Source organism: Pinus tabuliformis, chromosome 3_1, assembly GCF_031772625.1.
Source record: "Pinus tabuliformis cultivar Carrire ecotype Pingquan chromosome 3_1, CPIR1, whole genome shotgun sequence".
In the NCBI taxonomy this organism is placed as follows: Eukaryota; Viridiplantae; Streptophyta; class Pinopsida; order Pinales; family Pinaceae; genus Pinus; species Pinus tabuliformis.
This window is the reverse complement of record NC_142301.1, coordinates 517,939,260-517,960,353: the sequence shown is the minus strand read 5'-3', so window position 1 is coordinate 517,960,353 and position 21,094 is coordinate 517,939,260. Positions and strand designations below refer to the sequence as shown.

The 21,094-nt window shown below is 39.2% G+C and overlaps 1 protein-coding gene across 3 annotated transcripts in view; it reads right to left on the bottom strand.

The window, feature by feature from the left end:
• The window catches only part of LOC149188087 (D-2-hydroxyglutarate dehydrogenase, mitochondrial-like), a 544,264-nt gene that overhangs the window by 232,537 nt on the left and 290,633 nt on the right, over window positions 1–21,094 (bottom strand). The gene's annotated exons all lie outside the window — the stretch shown is intronic.

Here is a 21,094-nt window from a genome sequence, read left to right as displayed (position 1 = left end):
CTAGCCATTAGGGACGTAATAAAAAAAGTGAAACAGAAACAAAGTCATTCTTTAGCACCTAAAAGCAATGCTCAATTTCTTAGCTGGGTTCAGTTACATGGGATAAAACTAACCTGAAATTCTTGCTAGATGCTTTAGAGAGGATCTGTAATTATTCAGGTACTTCTTTGTGTCTTAGCTTTCTTTATCTTTCAAAATAAAACATTTTTTGCATGACTGCATTTATCGCTCATGCATATAAAAAAATAATTGTTTTCATAAATACATCATCAGCAGCCTTAGATTTGGCATTAGAATCGTTATATAAGCTTGTACTGCCTCTGCCTTTACACTGATGTGAAACTCTTAATTTATTACATCATATTGAGGTATAGTACTTATCAATCACAATGAAGTCAGAATAAATTGCAACCTATGGCAATATAATCATATCCAATGGGAATGGCATAATTAATAGATTACACCACACTTATATATAGTTTCAAAGGTAAACAACTTAAAAATACAACTATTTTTCACTTTCTAAATGTGTGTAGGACCGATGGAGGGACATGCCAAGTTGATGGAGTCTTAGATTAGTGAGCTAGGACCATGTTTGTTTTGGATTCCTAAGGAATAACAATTAACGTCAAATAACCATGTTATTTCTACTGCATGGGAGGTTTTCTCTTAAGCATGCTTTATCCCTACAGTTTGACTAACATGCATAAGCACTTGTAATGCATCATTAACATATAGCACTCTAGATATGCATAAAGTTGTCTTCCAAGGCACCAGTCACCTCCCAAGTTGAACTTGATGATAAAAGCCCTAATCCACAAAGCACAACCCAAGAGACAACTCCTAGGATAGCCATCATTGTCACCTAAGTAACTTATCACCTTCACTTTAGGCCAGCTCTTCTCCGACTCAAGGAGGGTATCCCCAATAGAATTACCAAAGCTAAGCAATGAGGTACAAGGTAAAGCTAGAGTAGCTTTCGTAAAACAATGTTCTTGGTATTTTAGGATATAAAAGAGGTGAATTAAAGAAGTAGAGATTAGTGCCAAATCCAACAAGGGCAATGCAGTCAAGGTGAATCAAAGGGGGCTTATGTTGCCAAGAAGAAAATGTGATGTCCCCACTAAATAATTTTGCTAAGCATATTCCCATTTTTGCAAGTTTGACATTAGGAGAAGATTTTGATGTTTGGAGATGGATAAGTGGGTTAAGTAGATCCCCACTCGATTTTTGGTGGCTAGGGAGGTCATGTGCATGAGAAAGAAGGGGAAAATTATTATGCTAGTGGAATGTGGGGGCCACAAGGAGAGAGTTCGAACCACATGAGGAATTCGCACTAGAGGAGGGAGGAGAGAGAAAAAGAAGTGTGAGCTAGTGGAAATTGGGGCCCACCAAGGGAGAGAGAATCAACACTTATAAATATCACAAGGAGGCCTTCAATTTGTATCCTCTGCCTATTCTATTTCAGAAATCGAACTCTCTTGGAGTTGTTGAGCACAAGAAGAGAAGTGTTGCTTAGCACAGGAATTTTAGGTGGAATTCCACCCTCATTTTAGAGAACTTCGAGTGTCTCCCTAGTGAGGAAACTTGGGAGTCTAATTCAGGGCTTCCCTTGAGCATATTGTAGGAGATTTACCCAGTTTTGCATGTTCCCTTTGGTGCAGAAGGCAGCTCGTATAGGCTATTTGGGGCAGCTTCAGTTGGTTAGAGATCCCGTGTATTTGCAAGAGTTGAGGGTGTTTTCTGGGCCGAATTTGTCTAATTATGATTGTGCACAGAAGTCATTGAGTAGTCACTACGCAGGGTTTGGAGGAAGCAAAGATTGTTAGAGTTGGGGCCTAAAAAGAAGACCCATTTCCAGAGAAGAATTTTGCAGTAATCCCAGGGACTTTGCATTGGAGGATTTGGGCTTCAATCAGCAGTGTTATTTTTGCAGTGCGAGGAGCTAGCCAACCTAGGCAATTCACACTTCTTGGGGATTTCTAGGTCAGCTAGAATCAGCCGAAGGTTTTTCTGGGCTTTTGTGGTTTTGGTGTGTGAAGGTTGGAGCTATTATTGAAAGATTTTTTGAGCAATTTTGAGGGCAAAAAATCTAGTTCCTTTCCAGCGGGAGTTGCAAAATTTCCTTGGCAATGCGAGCTACTAGTTTGGGCCATTTCCAACACTTGGGTCTACACATTTTCACCTAGGTTTTGCATTGCTTGCAGAAGCAAGCCCAGGTTCCATTGTTCTTACTCTATTGTACCCAGTTTCTAGTGATATTAATAAAATGGCTCAACTTTCTTGCCCAGTTTATTTTGTTTACTGATTGTGCATGCATGTTTTAAAATTTTATTGCTATAGCTTAGTGCATGTTCTTGATTTTCATTGTTATTTCCTAGTTGGAATATTATAGTGGTATCAGAGCATGTTCATGGCCAGTTGTGGGAAAAATAGCAGGTGATGCCACCCAGGTATGTTGTAGTGTTTCACAGAGGCAAAGGCAGAGGCAAAGGGAGAGGTTGAGGTAGGGGAGAAGAACTCGACCTGTTTTCATAAACAAAGCCTAAACATGCCAAGGAGCACATGGAGAACCAGGAAGGCAACGCGTAGCCTAAACAAGATAGTCAAAGATAGTTTCTAGAGGATTCAGTGAGGTAGAACCAATAATTGAGGAGGTGGAACCAGCAAGTTCTAGAGATGATGAAACAAATGATGGGAATGCAAATACAAAACCAGTAGGGTCAACTCAATAATGGAGAAGGTGGTTCCTGGACAGGAGAAGAAAGCCACACACATTTCAACAAAACCACACCCACACATATGGCCAGACTAGTTATCCTACCATGCCTCATTTTTTAGATGAACCTGAAGGGGAGAGATATCCGGACACCTTTGCATATTTGATGAGATCCTTCGAAGATGGGATTAATGAGTATGATGTGTTGGACCCTAGGATCAAGAGGGTTTTATCATTTGGAGATTTTATTCATATCAAGGAAAAGAACAGATCAAGAGCTAGAACATCATACAAAGGCAGTCAACAGAATCAGAACTAGGATAAGCAAAAGTTAGCAGGGAAGACTACACTCCCGAACTTTGATGGGTCAGCCAGGAGTTTGGCTAGGGCATGGATACAAAAGTTGGACACCCACCTCCATTTGAACCCCATGCAAGAGACCGATGTTATTAGGTCCTCCACTCTACACTTGGACGAAGATGCGCAATAATGGTGGTACCATAGGTTGGTTATGTCCGAAATATCAAAGAGATTTGACCGGAAGGACCCAAAGCTACACTTCCGGGCTTTGGCTAACTCGAGACTGATAGGCAATGCTGAGGCGTATATAGCAGAGTTTCAGAGACTAGTTGTGATGGACTCTGATATTTCGGAGTCAAGGTCGATCTTGCTATGTTGGAAATACTAAGAGGGGGGATGAATCAATATTTCTTTTCAATTGTTACTTTTACCAGTTAGATCACTTATATTTAGAACACAAAATGAACAATAAGAATAAATGCTTTTATTTATTTCTTCTTTACAATAAATCAAGTACAATATATATAGGGCTCCAACCCTAGATGAAGACACCAATCTTCAATCTCCCAATCTCCAACCTGTATTTTCCAAGCACCGACATAGACTTCCAAGGCTCCAACCTTGTAAATTTTGAGGCACCAATGTGAAAATTCCTAGACTCAAAGGAACTCCTACTGCAGCAAATCTGAATCTACTTAACCTACTTGATTTTTAAATCATCGAGTTATTCTTTTGAATACTGAAGTAAATTACTTATGCAGCCTACACTTAATTAAATATTTGATCTCATGAAACAAAAAACAGAGCAAAGAACAAGATACATAGGACACACTTATTTTTGGACACAATAGTCCCCGGAAAAACCCAATGTGGGAAAACCGGTGCAACAGTTCTGAGGGTTTATTATTATGCAGGAGAAATATCTTAATAAAAATCTAGGATGTTCATCTAGCAATCCTTTATAGAGAAAATACTGGCGGAAAATCTGAGTGAGTTTTACCTCACTTCACCCGGCAGAATTCCGACTGATCTGGCACAAGACTGGCTAACCCCAACTATTTCTGCGTTGGCTCTGCGTCAACCCTACGTCACCTTCTATGCCCTCTGCGTCAACTCTCCCGACTGTTCCGGTAATTCGTGGCAGTTCTGGAAGTTTCCAGCAGTTCCGACCGTTCCCAGCGGTTCTAGTTGTTCTAACAGTTTTGGATTCTGCGTGACAGATAGCTTTTCTGCATCAACTCTCCCGACTCATGTGTTGCCTCTGTGTCAGCTTTCCTGGTTGTTCCAGCAGTTTCAGCTGTTCCAGTGGTTCTGGATTCTGCGTGACAGACAACTTTTCTGCATCAGCTCTCCTGGCTACTGCATTGCCTCTCTGCAAACTCTCTCCGCCTCTCTGTCAGTATTCTCCGGAAAATCCTTCCGGATTCTCACTGCCCCTCAGCTGCAAGATCTCCCCAATCGATTTTCCTCCTGAGAACTTCTCACCTCCAAAAATTGATCTCCTCAATCTCTCTATGTGTGTTTTCAAATAAACCCCAAGCCTCCATTTTATACTTTTCCTATTAAGTTTTCAACGGTCGGGATTAAGTCTCTAATCAATGGCTAAGATTAAAACATGACTTGATCCGCCTTCTAGATCATTCTCACCCATATTTTGATTAATACCCATTAATATTTTAATTTCCTTAAGTTTAGACTAACGAACTCCATTAAAAATATTAATTATTTTAATAAAATACAATCCGCATGGAATTTCACCAAACAATTTCTGGGTTCTTTAGAACTCATGTGCCTTAGCCTTTCCACCAATTTTCAAGGCTAGAGCACTTACGATGCTACCAAAAACTAACACTCCCTCTTAGCAAGCAAAGTGCTCTAGCAACAATGTCCACCTGCATGTTGCTCTGTTTTTGAAGCACCTCCTTTCTACACTGCAGCTGTTACTGTACTGCTGCCCATGACACTGTCACTGTCATTGTTGCATCTGTACTTCATCTCCCTCTCAAACGCTGCGTCTGCTATGCTGCTAGCACTGCCACTAATAATTGGGTAGCATCGGATGTGCTCTAGCCATGAAATTTGGTGGAGAGGCTAAGGCACATAAGATCTCCAAGACCCAGAAATCGTTTGGAGAAACTCCACCCAGATGAAGAGTTATTAAAATAATTAATATTTTTAATGAGTTCCTAAGTCTAAACTTAGGAAAATAAAAATATTAATGTGTATTAATAAAATATGGGTGAGAAAGTTCTAAGTGACGAGGATCAAGCCAGTTCTAATCTTACTCGTTGATTAGGGACTTAATCTCAGTCGTTGAATCATCAACAGGAAAAGTATAAGAGGAGGCTTGAGGGTCAATTAGAGATACACCAAGAGAGATCAATAATTTGATTTTCTGGAGTGAGGTTTGCTTAGGAAATCAAGTTAGTGATCAAAAATATCAACTCTTAATCCAGTGTGGCCCCTATGGAAGTCAGTTGGTCACGGATCTCCTTCAACCGACCAAGGAAGACATCTATCTTCTCTCCCTTCTACATCTGGTATGACCTTAGTTGATTCTCCAGGAGCATCTTCCTCTACACGGAAGTATTTTGGTACAATGTCCTCAAAGTGTCCCACATTTCCTTTGTCGTTTCCTTCTCGGCAATATGTGGGACCACATGATCCTTGACCCCATCAAGGATGATACAATTTGCCTTAGCCATTGCCTCCTCATACCTTTCATTAGCTACCGGGTCAACTATGATAACCATCACTCTCAAGGCGAAGCCCTTGATAACATGTCCGTCTAGAATGGACAAGATCCTGGCCTTCCAGACCACAAAGTTGGACGCTCCGTCCAGCCTGTCCTGATCTCTCAGCCCATTCACGGCCATCTCGCTGCTCTCTGTCGACTCCTCCGAGTCTCTCTACTTCCTGCCTGGAAGTTCTCGGTTCGACTCCTGCTGAGTCTCTCTACTTCCCGTCTGGAAGTTCTCGGTTCGACTCCTGCTGTGTCTCTCTACTTCCTGTCTCGAAGTTCTCTTCTGGACTCCCTCTAAGTCCCGATATCCCTCCTGAAAATCCTTCTGCCAACCGTCAGGTTGCCCCTCTCTAATCATCTGTGCAACTGCAACACTGATCCAGATTCCTTTGCTAAAAATCCACCTCGGCAGCGACTTCCTCTACCTTGGTCTTGCCCCGTTAGGTACTATTCTAACCATAGTACCCCACCAACTTCGCTCCAGCAAACTTCCCACAGCTTCCTTTGCCCTAGCAACTGAAGGATTGAGCCTCTTGGCTCTACATAATCCCGGCACCGGCAAAAACAACTCCCTCAGCCAACTACGTCAACGCTCCCGGTCTCTGCATGAGCCTCTCTCTGCCCCTCCTCAGCCTCTGCGCTGGCCTCTCTCTGACCCAGACTGATGATGCAGCCCTCTACGTCAACCCTTCCTCTGTCGCTTCTACAAGGATCAGCTAGTGTCACTCGGGATAGTTGATTCTGCTGCAAATGCTCTGCTTAGTTGATGCCTTCAACTCTCTTGTGATCTGCAACCACCCTCTGATAACATGTTGAATTTTCTAAGTCTACCCATTAGAAAATTAATTTGTATTCTACTGGTTTATTTCTTCTACTTGTAAATTATGAACAAGTTATTTAAAACATTTAAATATCGAAATAAACACAATACAATCACAACATCTACAAATCATCAACAAAAATAAAACAATCACACAAGTGACACCATTATTTTTGGACAAATGTCCCCGGAAAAACCCAATGCGGGAAAACCAGTGCAGTTATTCTAAGGGTTATATTATTATTCAATCTTTCTGAGTACAATAGGGTGCCTAACTGGCGCACCCAACAGAGAAAAAATACACGGCAGCAATACCTCTATATTCGGAAACATGTATTTAGAAAACCTATCCCATGAAACCCTCTCTGGCACAACTGAAGCTCAGCATTGGCCCTTCTAGCCTCTATGTCAGCCTCCTACTGACCTGCGTCAGCCCCAAGACCCTCTGCGTTAGCCCTAAGACCCTTTGCGTCAACCCTTTGAGGCACTACGCAGCATCTGGGACCCTCTACATGGATGACGCAGTCCCTCTAGCCTTTGCGCTGACTTTGCTGGGCTCTGCGTAGCCTGGATTGGCTGCTGCTCTCGCTTTCTCTGCTTCTGTGCTAGTCTCTCAGTACTGTCCCTGCCTCTCTGCCTTGTACTCACTTCCCCTCGCTGCTGAACAATGATTCAACTTTGCTTAGCAACCCCACTCTAGCAAAATTAATGACTGATCACTTTGGTGTGTCTTCCAACTGACCCTCAAGCCTCCTCTTATACTTTACTTGTTGGTCCTTCAACGACCGCGATTAAATCTCTAATCAATGGTTAAGATTAGATTTGGCTTGATCCATGACTTTTGGAACCTTCTAACCCAGTTTTATATTAATACCCATTAATATTTTATTTTTCCTAAGTTTAAACTTAGGAACTCCATTAAAAATATTAATTATTTTAATATCTCCCAAACCGGATACAATCTGTCCAAACCAGTTTTGGTCTTGGAGATCTCATGTGCTTTAGCCTCTCCACCAATTTTCATGGCTAGAGCACATCCAATGCTACCCCAAATCAACATATCTTTTGTATCATCAAGACTAATGCTAGGCAACAAATAGAAGAGAACACAAGATGTAGGCACGCTGCCAGGGGAAAACCCAGTCAAAATTATTCCTTCAGTAGTGTTGACCACTACGTGTCAACGACCCATAGCAGCACACCCCCTTTTTTCACAAAAGGGATAGTGTCTGATCGATGTGTTCGTGTCATCCAGCTATCATCATCAGCTTAATCATCATCTTATAATGTAAACCCATTCTACATGTGTGTAATGTAAATAATCTCGGCAGATCCATGTCGTGTATGTAATTGCCTAGGTAAACCAACTTTTCTGGTGATGATCTACATTCTGGGAGGCTTTTTGTCTCACCGGTCCATTCTCAAAGGGTCAACAGAGTTTTCCTTCAGTCTTACCCCAGAGCCGGAATGTATCTTGTCACTAGGATCTTAGGTGAGTCCTATTGTTATAGATCGAGTCTATGTAAAAGTGATTTGAGAATAATCCTAACTATTTGGTTAGGTTATTTTATTACAAATTGTTTGGTCTGTTGGATTATATTTGTGTTGCAGAAATGGGTAGTCCATGAGGATCTGTTACAGATGGGTTTTCCCCCTTATGATGTAAAAGATATGAAAATTATGATGTAAAGTGTCTTGAGGGTTGGAAAAATAATTTATCCCCTCATAGGTTAATTAATTAAATTTTCTAGCAAAAAATTAATTAAAATCCTAAGCCAGAAATTTAATTAATTCTAGGTCCTAGGTAAATTTAAATTTTCTGAAGGCAAAATTTATTTAATTCTAGGTCCCGGGACTAAGGTAAATTAATTATTTTGCTAAATTTTAAGTCTTTGGTCCTTGGGGTTTAAGTCAAAGTCAAAATTTTGAGGAAATTAACTCAAAATGCATTTAATTGAAAATTTTGAATTTCCTCAAGAATTTCATATTTCGACAGATGAGATTAAAAGAAATTTTAATCCTCATCAACGGTCGATATTGTTTTGACAATGATCACTCGAACTAGCCGTTGGAAGAATTTTATTTAAATAGGAGGTCATTTGTCAGTTGATCCATCCGATCCCTGGATCATGTACTAAGCTCTCAAGCTCTCTTGTATACTTTTTTGAATTAATGCAAAAGTCTTTGGGGTTTCAACGTGCTATAGTGTTCCTCTTCATAAATTTATGGTAACATTGTTTTAATTCCTGCTTAATATTATGTGAAAACTATCAATAAATAGCTCTCTTAGAATAATTTGAATACAAGTATCTTATTCAGTTTGTTGGATCTAGGGTAACATTTTTAATTTTCATTGAAGTAGCAAGTATCTCTATTTCTTCATAATTTTATCATTGTTCTATTTCTCTACTTGATTTAATGGTTGATCTAGTGTTTGCAGAAGATCTCTCAGGTTCTCATTAAATGTTTAGGGATAGTCCTCGGTTGGACCAGCCAACTCTCAACACATATTTTCTAAAGAGCCTACTTCATATAAGACTCAGGATTTATCTAACGATAATGTTTTTTTCTGCAAGGTGTTTTTGGACTAGTACCTCTCTAAAATTTTAAAATCTTCTAAATGTTTTGTGGAAATTTTGATAAATCTAGCTATTAAGAGCCTTAAATTATCAGATCTAGGAGCGGAGTTGTACTCATACTCCTCAGATCTGATAGATCTGTAAAGTATTTGTATAGATCTGTTATTTACTTGTGTAGATCTGAAATTTCGTAACAGAATTTTCAATTTTAACACAGGTTTTTTGGATTTTCTCTATTTTTGTACAGGGTATTCGGTTTTTCCCTTTTTACTTGTGCAGGAATAGATCTAAGAAATCAGCGAAGAAAATCTTCAGATCTAAGCTAGATCTAGAACCTGGAGGGCCAGATCTGGGCTCAAAGATTATGTGCAGGAATAGATCTGAGAAATCAGCCAAGAAAAATTTCAGATTTGAGATTTTTTCACGCAGATCAGAGGGTTTTGAGACAGATCTAGGCCCTGGAGGGAAATATCTTGTCCCAAATATTTTTTCAAGGTCAACCATTAAAGATTTTGCAATAAATCTGAAGATCTGAAACAAAATTGTTTTTTCAAAACAAGGGTTTCAAGTTTTGGGGCTCCTAAGCCCAGATCTGCCTTCTCCTAGCCCAACGCTGGTTCTATTGGGCCTAGTGCTAGCTCTCATTTTCCCCTAGATTCCCCTTGCTCCATTTTTTATTTGAATATATGATTTTATGAAGCTAATCATTGGTGGGTTTTTGCAAAAAATTTGGTAAAAAATTGTGTTTTAGGTATTGAAAATTTTTTGGCGACTTGGGCAAGTGATCTTCAAGGCCTAGGGCCTAAGGGTTTGATCTCTAAACCATTTTTTTCTCACTGTTTTGTACAACAGTCAGATATCTTTCTAATAGAGGTGAAAAACACATCTAAGTAGTTTGAAATTAACTAAAAAATTTGCTAAATACATTAATAAGTCATTTATGTTTAATGTGTATCAAGAATTTGGCTTAGATCTACATTTTGGGTGACTGTTATCTCTGAATAATTCTGTTTTTGAAGTTTGAAATATAACAGTGACAAAATTTCAGGTGGGTTAGCCTAAAATCAATTCCTAAGTTGTCTAATACATTTAGGAATTAATTTCTTGAGTTGTGCATTCATCATTGGGCTTATTTCATGTTTTAATTACTGGCTGTAATAAGTATATCAGAACTGATATAATTCTGGAAATCACATTATAACATGCTGAAAATTTTTAATAATTCATGTGGGCAAGTTTGGAAACTTTTCGGTAAATTTTTGGCATAAAGATGTCATTGATAGCTTACTATTTTCATTGTCATATTGTTTCCATGTTGCTTGGGAGCGGGAGCGGGAGCGGGGAGCGGGAGCAACCATTCTCAGAAGCTCCCGATTTGGGAGCGAATCCGGGAGTGATTTTTTTAAAATATATATAGTTTTTATATTTTTTAATTTTTGATACATATATGTCAACAAAAACATGTAGAATGATGAATTAGACATAAAAAACATAAAAAAAACATAGATTGATAATTGAACCTTATCACATCAATCATCTAGAAATTATAATCGTCATCAACCATGTCCACAAGTTAGTAAAATACATATTACAACTGCAACATATTGAGTCTCATGAATCATGATTCATCAAATTCAATCTTAAAGTTTCAACTTCAAGCTTTCATAATTGAAAATTCAATAACATTTATCATCATTGATCACCAAAGTTGTACTTGTAAGCTAAGTTTAACCATTACAAGAAGTAATATCTTAGATATTTCTAAGTCCTAACTTCTAACTGTTAACATGATATGAAATGTTATAAATTTATAAAATGAAACATGAATAATGAAATGAAATGAAACAACTTTAGTATTTCACGAAGCATCATATTCATAATTCACAATCATTACCAATGAGTTATAATTGCCAAGGCCCAACTTCAAACTTCAAATTTTCATTGTCACAGTGATATATTGTTTACAAAAAATATCATTATGATATGAAAGAGTCAAGAGTCAAGAGTCAAGGACTCAAAACTCAACAGTGATGAAAACTAAAGTCTAATAGAAAGTAAAAAAGCCAAGTAAACTGTAAATCTACATGTGGCCCTTGCCACGAGAGTCTCCAGGAGTATAAGCAGGTCGTGGTGGTCTTCTAGGAGTCTCCGGCACCAACCGACGACCAGAACTAGAACCTCCACGTGAGGGTGTAGATGGAGGTGGCGACAGCAAAGGAACAAGACTCGGACCTTGAGCACTGCTACTGGATGGTGGAGGTGGAGGTGGAGGTGGCATGGCTGCTGCAGTTGCTTCATCTTCATCCCTTACAAGTTCCTCTTCCAGTTCTTCAATATGTACAATGCCATCCTCCAAATTGTCATCCTCTGGGTGATTATCCCAAATTTTATATGTGGGATCCTCATAAGCCCAATCACAGTAATGACTCAACAACCTCAAGTTGTAGTGCAAATAAACCAAGCTTTCTGCTCGGTTTTCATTGAGTCTATTTCTTTTCACATTATGTATGTAGCTGTAGGTGCTCCAGCACCTCTCTGTAGAAGAAGTATTTACAACCTGTGAAAGAACTTTTTTTGCCAATTTTGGCAAAAGTCCCTGGCCACCATATGTTTCCCACCATGTGAGAGTATCAAATCTATCTCTGTCGTCCATTGCATGGAAGTTACCATACAAACCAGTGCCACTGAAGTATTTGCCTATTTCAAAGCGCACAGCTGCACATTCCTCCCTGTCAGGTACCAACTTTTCTAATGCTTCCAAATATCCTCTAGTTACCTCTAGATCTAAATGGGGTTTGGTCCTAACCCCACCCCCTGCTGCAGGTTGGCCCAACCAAGATGTAGAGTAGTATTTTGGTGTAAGGATATACGCCAAGCAATGTAGTGGAAGATTAAGTCTATTCCACCGTTCACACACACAATCATGAATCAGTTTGTACAAGTCGGGATCTCTGTTATGAACAATATCTTTTATTCCCCCCAACATGGTACCATCTGCTCATACACCTCGCCAATCACTGGTTTGTCTGTATCTGCAAACTGAATCATGTGATAAATGGGCTTGGTGAAATCCAATACTTGCCTCACACTTGTCCAAAACTGACCATCAAGAGCGGCCTCCTCCACCATTTCAAAACCTCCCCTGTCAGCTGCATTTGTAGCCCTTTCCTTTAATACCTGCCAATGTGCACTTGATACCATGCTAGCCAATGACTCTCTTACCTTCAAAAGGCACCTGAAGGTGAGGTAATAGCTACCAAATCTGGTCTTTGCAATCTTCAACAACTCCAATCTCGAGTGACTGCGGAAAAGGCCATGGGTATTGCGATGATTTGTAATAAATTTTATCATTTGTTTGCCTTTATTGTACAAATCATCAATCCATTGGTATTGTTCATTTTTGTTCTTGACAATATCATGTAACAGAAGGTTCAATGTGTGAACCAAACATCCAGACCAAAATATGTTGGGGTATTTATCCTCAATAATTGATCCCGCTGCCTTACAATTAGGAGCATTATTAGTGATGACTTGGATGACATTGTATGGCCCAATACGGTCAATTGTTTCAAGTAATGCTTCTGCAATGTTGATGGCGGTCTTGAACTTGTCTGAGTAATCATGTGCAGTTAGAAAGATGGGACTACTAACAGACACAGCAAAAACACTTATCAATGGCTTGCCTTTTACATTTGTCCATCCATCAGATACAATGGACACCCCATGGTCAGTCGAAGAACTTGTCATTCTATTCAAAGAATATGATATTTTTGCTTTTTCATGATCAAGGCCAACGGTTCTTGCCTTGTCATACCCAGGGCTCTTGTATCCTTTAGGGGCATCATTTATGGCAGAAACCATTTCGTGCCAATAAGGTGAGCGAAGAACATTGAATGGTATCCCACATGCATAGAGAAACCTGTAAACCTTTGAATCCACATCATTCCTACACCCCTCATCAAGGAAATCTGATATGGTTCTACGCCTTAAAGATGATGACCCTGTGCCTCCATATCCACTGCCTTGGGAGGATGCTGAAGGAGTTCTTTATGATTGTGAGCTTGGTTCAAAGAAACCCCTTGATTTTTTTGATTTGTATTGGGCTTCCTCCTCTTCCCTTATCTATTTGGCTCTATCCGCTGCTGTCACCGCTATACAAGTTTTGATTCCTATTTGTTTGTCTCCATCCCATGGCCTTTTCCCGCAGAGGTGTCTTCTAGCACGGGTGTATGAACTTGTGTAATCAGTGTTGCAATGGGGTCAATGAAATTTAGTGGTTCCACCCCCTCTCCCTATTTCAGCCCTGTTAACATATTTCCACAATGGGGTTTGGTCTTGTTTAGTTTTTTGAGGGTCATGTTCACCCTCCTCCAGCTCCTCCTCACCGAGGTTTTCATCAATTCGACTTTCTCCAGCTTCTTCATCCCCCTCTTCAGTTTGGCCCCTCCGTTTCCTACTCTCCAGCACCATAATAACCATAAAAGGGATCAAGAAGAGGAAAATGCCAAGAAATATAGCCAGGTCCATGGTGTTTGATGTTTTTAGGGTTTTGAATTTGCAAATTAATTTAATTTATTGGGATTAATTAATTTAATTTATTAATTTAATTTAAATTCATGATTTTTAAACTGAATAAACTAAACTAAATTAACTAAATTACTACCTAACTAAATTAAACTAACTAAACTAACTAAATTACTAAGTTACTTACCTCTGCAGGCTTGCTCCTCGCTCCTTGGCGCTTGCTCCTCGCTCCTCGGCGCTTGCTCCTCGCTTCTCCTTGCTCCTTTGCTCTTGCTCTCCAACAAACTCAACTCAATGAAGTGATAATGAAGCTTTTTTAGGCCCATTGGGCTTTTAAAACAATATTTTTTTTTTTAAATTTAATTTTTTTTTGAGGTCCGCTGAATTTTTTTCCGTCGAATCACTCGCGGCGCCGCCCGAAACGCTCCCGAAGCAATTTTTTAATCGATCGCTCCCGGGCTTAAAATTTCGCTCTGGGAGCGACAGAGCGACCGCTCCCTACAGCGCTCCCGAAAATGGCAGGGAGCGCAAATTTTTTTCGGGAGCGCGCTCCCGAGCCGCTCCCTTCCGGAGCGCGATTCTGGAGTGGGTTCGAGGGGGGGGGGGGCGCTCCCCCGCAACTATGTTCTGTTGTCATAAATTTTTTCTTACTGCTGTCTTAAAAACTAATTTCTGAAAATTAAGTACTCTGTAATGAATTTGTGATAAAATGCATATCTTTTGTTTCATAAACTAAGTATTTTTGAGCATCTGTTAACATTGATTGCAAAGAAGTTTTTGTTCTCTTTGAGCTATAATTGTATCAAAAAATATTTGAAATAAGCTTGTGGTTTAATTGTAATATTTTCAGGGGTTTATTTTTAAGTTTTCATCCAATAAAACGAGCATTTTATTTTGATGATTAAGGACTTTTGCAACACAAGTATTTCTAATCCTCGGGTCTAACTTCTTCTCATCATCTGGTGCATTTGCATATAAGTTAGTTTTGCATAAATAAAATTTACTTCCAAGCATAAGCTTGGTCGATAGAGAGATATGTATCCATCTATCTTTGCTTGAGAAGCCTGCTTTTAATAATACTTAAAATGGTGACCTTGCAGTCATCAAAGCCACAGCGATCTACAGTGGTGGAGACACTGGGTATGTTAAATTTTGCAGGAGAGGTATCGTTAATCACACCTTAGTCTGCTTCACTTTATCATCTTTCTACCAATTACTACGAAATTAGGTTCAACATAGAAAGGATCGAAGGATTCACATTCACATAGGCATTTAATTAAAATCAACCAAGATTTTTGCATCTCACATTAGCTTTAGGATCTGCATTTCATATAAAATAGTCATTCATCTAAGCAGCAATTGCTAATCGATTTCTTGGTCTTAATTTCCCTAGCAAGATCGTTGACTCCATAAGGCACTGGTATCAATCATTTAAAATCTAATCAAATCATATAAGTCTTGCTAGATCTTAATCAAATACTCGATCACTTCACTGTGTCTCCTGAACTGGTTGGTTCCCAACTAGTTCTTCTTCGTTCCATTTTTCCATAGGGTCTACCCCCCTTAGCATGTTGTAGGGAGACTGGTTAAACAGAGAGATTGGGGATCAGGGTGACAGCCCCCAATCTGAGTCGTTGTCATGGTGCCTAGACATTTTGTGTGACAACATTTTTTAACATCGTTGCCGGGATCTGATTTATTGGGCCTTGGCTCTTCGACATTCATCTTCCATCTTTCTATCACTCATTTTAGCCGACAACGACAACATTTTTCGGCGCTGTTTCTGGGGATAGCGTTTTTCTATCCTTGGTTTCCTCGACATCGTTTTAAACATCTCATCTTTTCCACCATTCATTAGCCTGTCAAGTGGCACAACATTTTTTGGCGTCATTTGATCTTTTCATCACTTCATCTTTCGTCATCTCATTAATCGTTTCAACTGCACTTTTAGCACTTGGACATATTGGTTCGTTTCTTGTTTGGGTGGCGACTCCACTTATTCATCCATTATTTCTCAGACAAGAAACCCTCCCTTATATCCAGTTGTTTGCCTTTTGGATCTTAGAGCTAGATTCATGTTCAAGTGGCGACTCCACTTCTTCCATTTCTTACAAGAATTTCTACTAGAAGCTCACTTCTTGTGGATCTCTTGATTTTCTTGAGCAGGGGTCTCTCTCTAGCATCCATTTGGTCCCTCCTTATTCCTTTAAGCAAGTCATCATGGATGATTTGTTTACCCTGTGTCATTTTACTGATTTTCTCCATGATATGCCAGAAGAGAACATTCATAAATTGTCTTTGTTCTCGGGTGGTGATTCAGTCGCTGTTAGAAAGCATCTATGCAGGGTTACTCATACAATAATCAAATATTGTAGTTCTTCCCAATATAAACATGAAGATGTCAAAATGCGTCTATTTTCTTTTTCTTTAGAGGGTGATGCTTTGAATTGGTTTCATAATTGTCTTGAATATTCTTTCGCTTCTTTACAAGACATCATCAATGCTTTTACAGATAGATATGGTGATCAAGGTAGCTCGCCTTATGCCCCCTAGCATGATGCCACATGATGAAAGTGATCCTGTAAAGGATCCAACTGTCAATGAAAGATTTTAAGACAATTCTCCATATCATAATGTGCCATCCACTTGTACCGTTGCAGGACAAATCCATGATAGTGGAAAAGCAGGAACAAGTTATCAAATCGGTGTTGACAATGAAAGGAAGAATGATAAGCATCTTATAGAAGAACTAAAGCAGTTAGTTAAAGACATGCAGTTCAGTCAAACACAGTTGGTAAAAAATATGGAGCTTAATCAAGAAAAATTTATAACTGATTATGTCAAGGATATGAGAACTTTGTACACTCAACTGGAAAAACATGATGAGGAGATGAAAATCATGAAAATTAAACACTCTGATCATGTGGCCACCGTAGTGGAAAAGTGTGCTCAGAATATGGAGGATATGAGGACCGACATGCAGAGTTAGCATGCTAAGAAAATGGAAACCATGAAAGCTAATCGTTACAGGGAAATTAATTCTATGCAAAACAAGTTATTAGCCCTAGACGAAAATAATTTTTTTTTCCTAAGTAATGCTAATTCTATTAAAAGAAACAATAAAAATACAACGAGGCTCTGGCCTCTGCGGTGCGGAACAGAGTTACGTCATGATTAGTCAATAAAAACTGAAACAGGATTGCCCTTCGAGGAGAAACCAGTCTGAGTAAACTCAAAAAAAAAAAAATGCCCACGCAGGGGTTCCAATTAAAACCAACATAAACATCTAAGTAATTTTACCAAATTAGCCACATAGTTTGAAAAATCATTAAAAAACCAGATGAATCATTGAAAAAGAAACTTGGCGTCTTGAGCAGCAGGCTACATGGATCCTCTTGGGCAGGTGTCGCTTGGTAGAGGCTCTTCCACAATGAAACATCTATACTCATCCCGGTCCTCCACCGCTGCAAACGTGCCACCAGGGATGCTCCCTTCTGCTTGCATGCCACCCAAACTGCCTTCGTCTACATGCTTGCCGCCAGAGATGTCTTCACCCTACGGAATGTTGTCATGGCCATCTTTGTGACCAGGCGAAGCAGACCTGCTATTCGAGTGTTGCCATCCTCTGATAGCTTGCTTCTCCTTTGCCTTCTTCTTCTTGTTGTTATCCTCTGTCTCTAGGACTGGATCATGGGTCTGAGCATCTTGCTCATCCTGCGGTCGAATTTCTTCACTAAAGGCCACTGTGACAGTGGCAATGATAACAGGCTGATTCAAGGTACTGTGGAAGCGGAGTTGGGTTGAATGGTGCGACAGATGAGGGAGCAAGGGAGTTAGTCGCTTGAGAAGCTGTGTTCCTTCTGCTCACACCATAGGCTTGGGCTCAACCTCTTCCACTACGGGTGGCGGGATATCTGCCAGAAAAATGACTTGTGGACGGAGAAGACGAAGGGGAGGAAGAAGGGGTAATTAGCTCAGGAGGAGGCGGTGTAGGGGGAGGAATGTTTCGGTCGCGGCTGCTGCCTCTCCTACTGTGCATCCGGTGGCGAAGACGCGTCATGGCTCTCTGGGCAGGATGGCTATAAATGGTGTGGGCCGAGATGACAATAGTATTGGCACTGATTGCAGAGGGTGAGGCAGAGTTTACGCTGGAGTTGATAGAGCTATTCAGGCGAGGAACAGTGGTATTCTGTGAAGAATTCTGAGCACAATGAGCAGTATGGGAGAAATGGAAGCCATTCCCTAAATCAACACAGCTGAGTAGCCAACAACTTCTCCCTGTTTGTAACAACCTATCTATAAATATAGAGAACGCAAGAATAATAGCAGGCATACGATGCATGCATATGATAGCTACATATGCATGTGTTGCATACCCCACACTAGTATTTATATACTAAATTAACTATAAGCAGTAAATATCATGACACTTCTTTGAATAGAGATTCTACTTATCCATCAACACCCATATTGCTTAATGTATCATGATTAATGGATAAAAACTAAAAGAGGGCTATATGAATTATATATTTCAGATTATTAATAAAAAACTTATATTAATAAATTAATAAAATGAAAAAAATATATATATATAAGAAATTAATTAAAAGGGTACTTAGTATAATGTTATAATCTTAATATTAAAAAGTACTTTAATAAATCATAAAGAAAAATAATTAATTAAATTATAAATGAAATAAACATATACGTGACCATAATAGAGATATGTAATACGTGACATTGGAGGTGTCACCAAAAGGTTGAGCGGTGGTCTGCTGGTGGAAGAGCGGCCACCGCCAAGAAATCAGATAAAACCACTGAACAAAAGTTTAGAAGGGCGCCGGAAGGAAGGTAAAGAACGGAAGAACTGAAGGAGGAAGAAGATCATAAACTGAAATTATCCACAGGAAGAGCGCGGATTGTTCTGAGGTTCTTGGCACAAGGGAACAGTCTGCTTCAACTCAGAAGCTTACTGGACTGAGTAGTCAGGTTTTGCTCAGTTTGGCTGGGCGTATTCGGTCTTTTGGTAACCGTAGCAGAGTAGCTAGCGACATCAGCAACCGCAAGTGCACAGGTAAGTACCTTCATTAATTTTGTTAGTTAATTCTGCAAAAAAAATTAAGAAATTAGTTACAGGTTCATGAATCTACTTTAATGGCCCTTACACTGTTGTCGTGCAAGAGCTCGGCTCTGCAGCATTAAGGGGGCAAGAGCAATTGAGAGGGAAAGGGGTGAAGGAGTTCATGCTTGCAAAAGCCATAGCTTTAAGTCTGTCGCGAGCGTCTTGACCTAAGCACCAGCGTAATGGCACCTGCAGTTTGACGGTGGCTCGCCATAAATTGGCATGGATGGGGACGCGGGTGGCCATGTGGCTCAGCCATTTGCCGTCCTAATGTCTAATCTCCATTAAATTCCAATTAATCACCCGCATCTGGGGGCCCTAGAGGAAAATATGACGATTATGGAATTTAATCATTCAAATCACATCACTGCCATGGAAACAAGTTATCAAGAAGAAATAAGTTCGATTCAGAACAAATTGTCAACTATAGATGAAGAAATGACCATCATGAAATTTGATTCTAATAATCAGTTAGCTATCATACAAGCAAATCATGAAAAAGAGATAAACTCTATGCAACATTGCTTGATGACCATAAAAGCAGATAATGACAAAGTAATAAAAAATATGGAAGCTAGTCAGATATGTCTTCAGAATAAGTTATTGACCATGGAGGAAAACCATGCCAAGGAAGTCAGTGCTATGAAGGTTGAAAACTCTACCCAGATGGATGCCATAACAATACAGGTACAGAAACTTCAACATCAGTGAGAGGATGAAAGAAACAAGGAAACGTCAACAGATCATAAGCCTCCCTATCTACTGCAGCAAGCTCCATCTTACTATGAGGTCACTTGTTCCATTGAAAAGTGGTTAATTGAAGGTAACTCGAATAAAATGGAAATTAATAAGAATCAGGTTGACGCTTGCATGTTTGATCCACCGATCATAAAAGATCAAGTTATAACTCATGACACCTGTGAGACTGATCCATCATTTTTGACAGAGCAGATGCAGAATGAAGAAAGACATGTCATGCATATATTACATACTTCATCTGAGAGTTTTGAAGCAAAATGTTCCACATCATCAATGATACAGCCTGCCACAAAGAAAAAGCGCAAGAGAAAGAGAATGCGAAAGCAGTTTGATGCATCGATGGTCGCGAGCGGCTTGATTTTCGAATAGGAAAATTCCTACCGTATGCAAGATTAGACATGGCACATCTGAGAAACAACCGACAGATTTGCCTGAAAGAAGGCAAATGCTCAGCATGCACTATATTGAACGCATCTGATGCCATGGAGCATTTTTGTATTATATTTCTAACCTTATGCCCTGTTATTTCAGTACAGTGTTACTTAGGAGCGGGAGCGGGAGTGAAAATGGGAGCGGGAGTGACATTTTCAGAAGCTCCCGGTTTGGGAGCGAATCCCAGAGCGTTTTTATATAATATATATATTTTTTATATTCTGATACATATATGTCAACAAAAACATGTAGAATAATGAATTAGATATAAAAAAACATAGATTAAACAATATAACAACAATCATCTAGAAGTTTTAATCTTCATCAACCACGTCCAGAAGTTAGTAACATACAACATATTGAGTCTCATGATTCATCAATCTTAAAGTTTCAAGCTTTCAAAATTCAATATATAACATTTATCATCATTGATCACCAAAGTTGTACTTGTAAGCTAAGTGTAACCATTACAACAAATAATATCTAACATGAAATGAAATGTTATAAAATAAAATGAAATGAAGCAACTTTCAACTTTCATGAAGCATCATATTCATAATTCATTACTAATGAGTTATAATTGCCAACTTCAAACTTAAATTGTCATATATTGTCTAAAAAAATATCATAATAAATATGAAAGAGTCAATAGTTATAAAAGCTACTAGAAACTAGAAAAGAGAAGTAAATCTATTATCTATTTCTTATGCTTGGGTCTCTTGCCACCACGAGAAATGTCTAATTTTTTAGTCCTGTTGGAAACTCAGGATCTTTGTCATTAATATCACCCTCTAAGCATTAATATCCAGAGGTATCTTTGTCATTACCTCTGTATCTGTATGGGATCTTTATCATTAATATCACCCTCTAAGCATTAACATAAGATAGAAAAAGCATAGCATGTCAAGTCAAGATTTTGTTTGAGTGATGCGTACATTTTTAGGAGGGTCATGATAGAGGAGTTCGACAACCAATGTCACTAACATCAAGGTACATAGAGGGATTGGTGCTCTTGATTAAATACGAGTTCTATACCCTAATACATGACAAAATTCAATGCAAACATTGCAATCCCCCAATCTTGAAATCCTGAAAA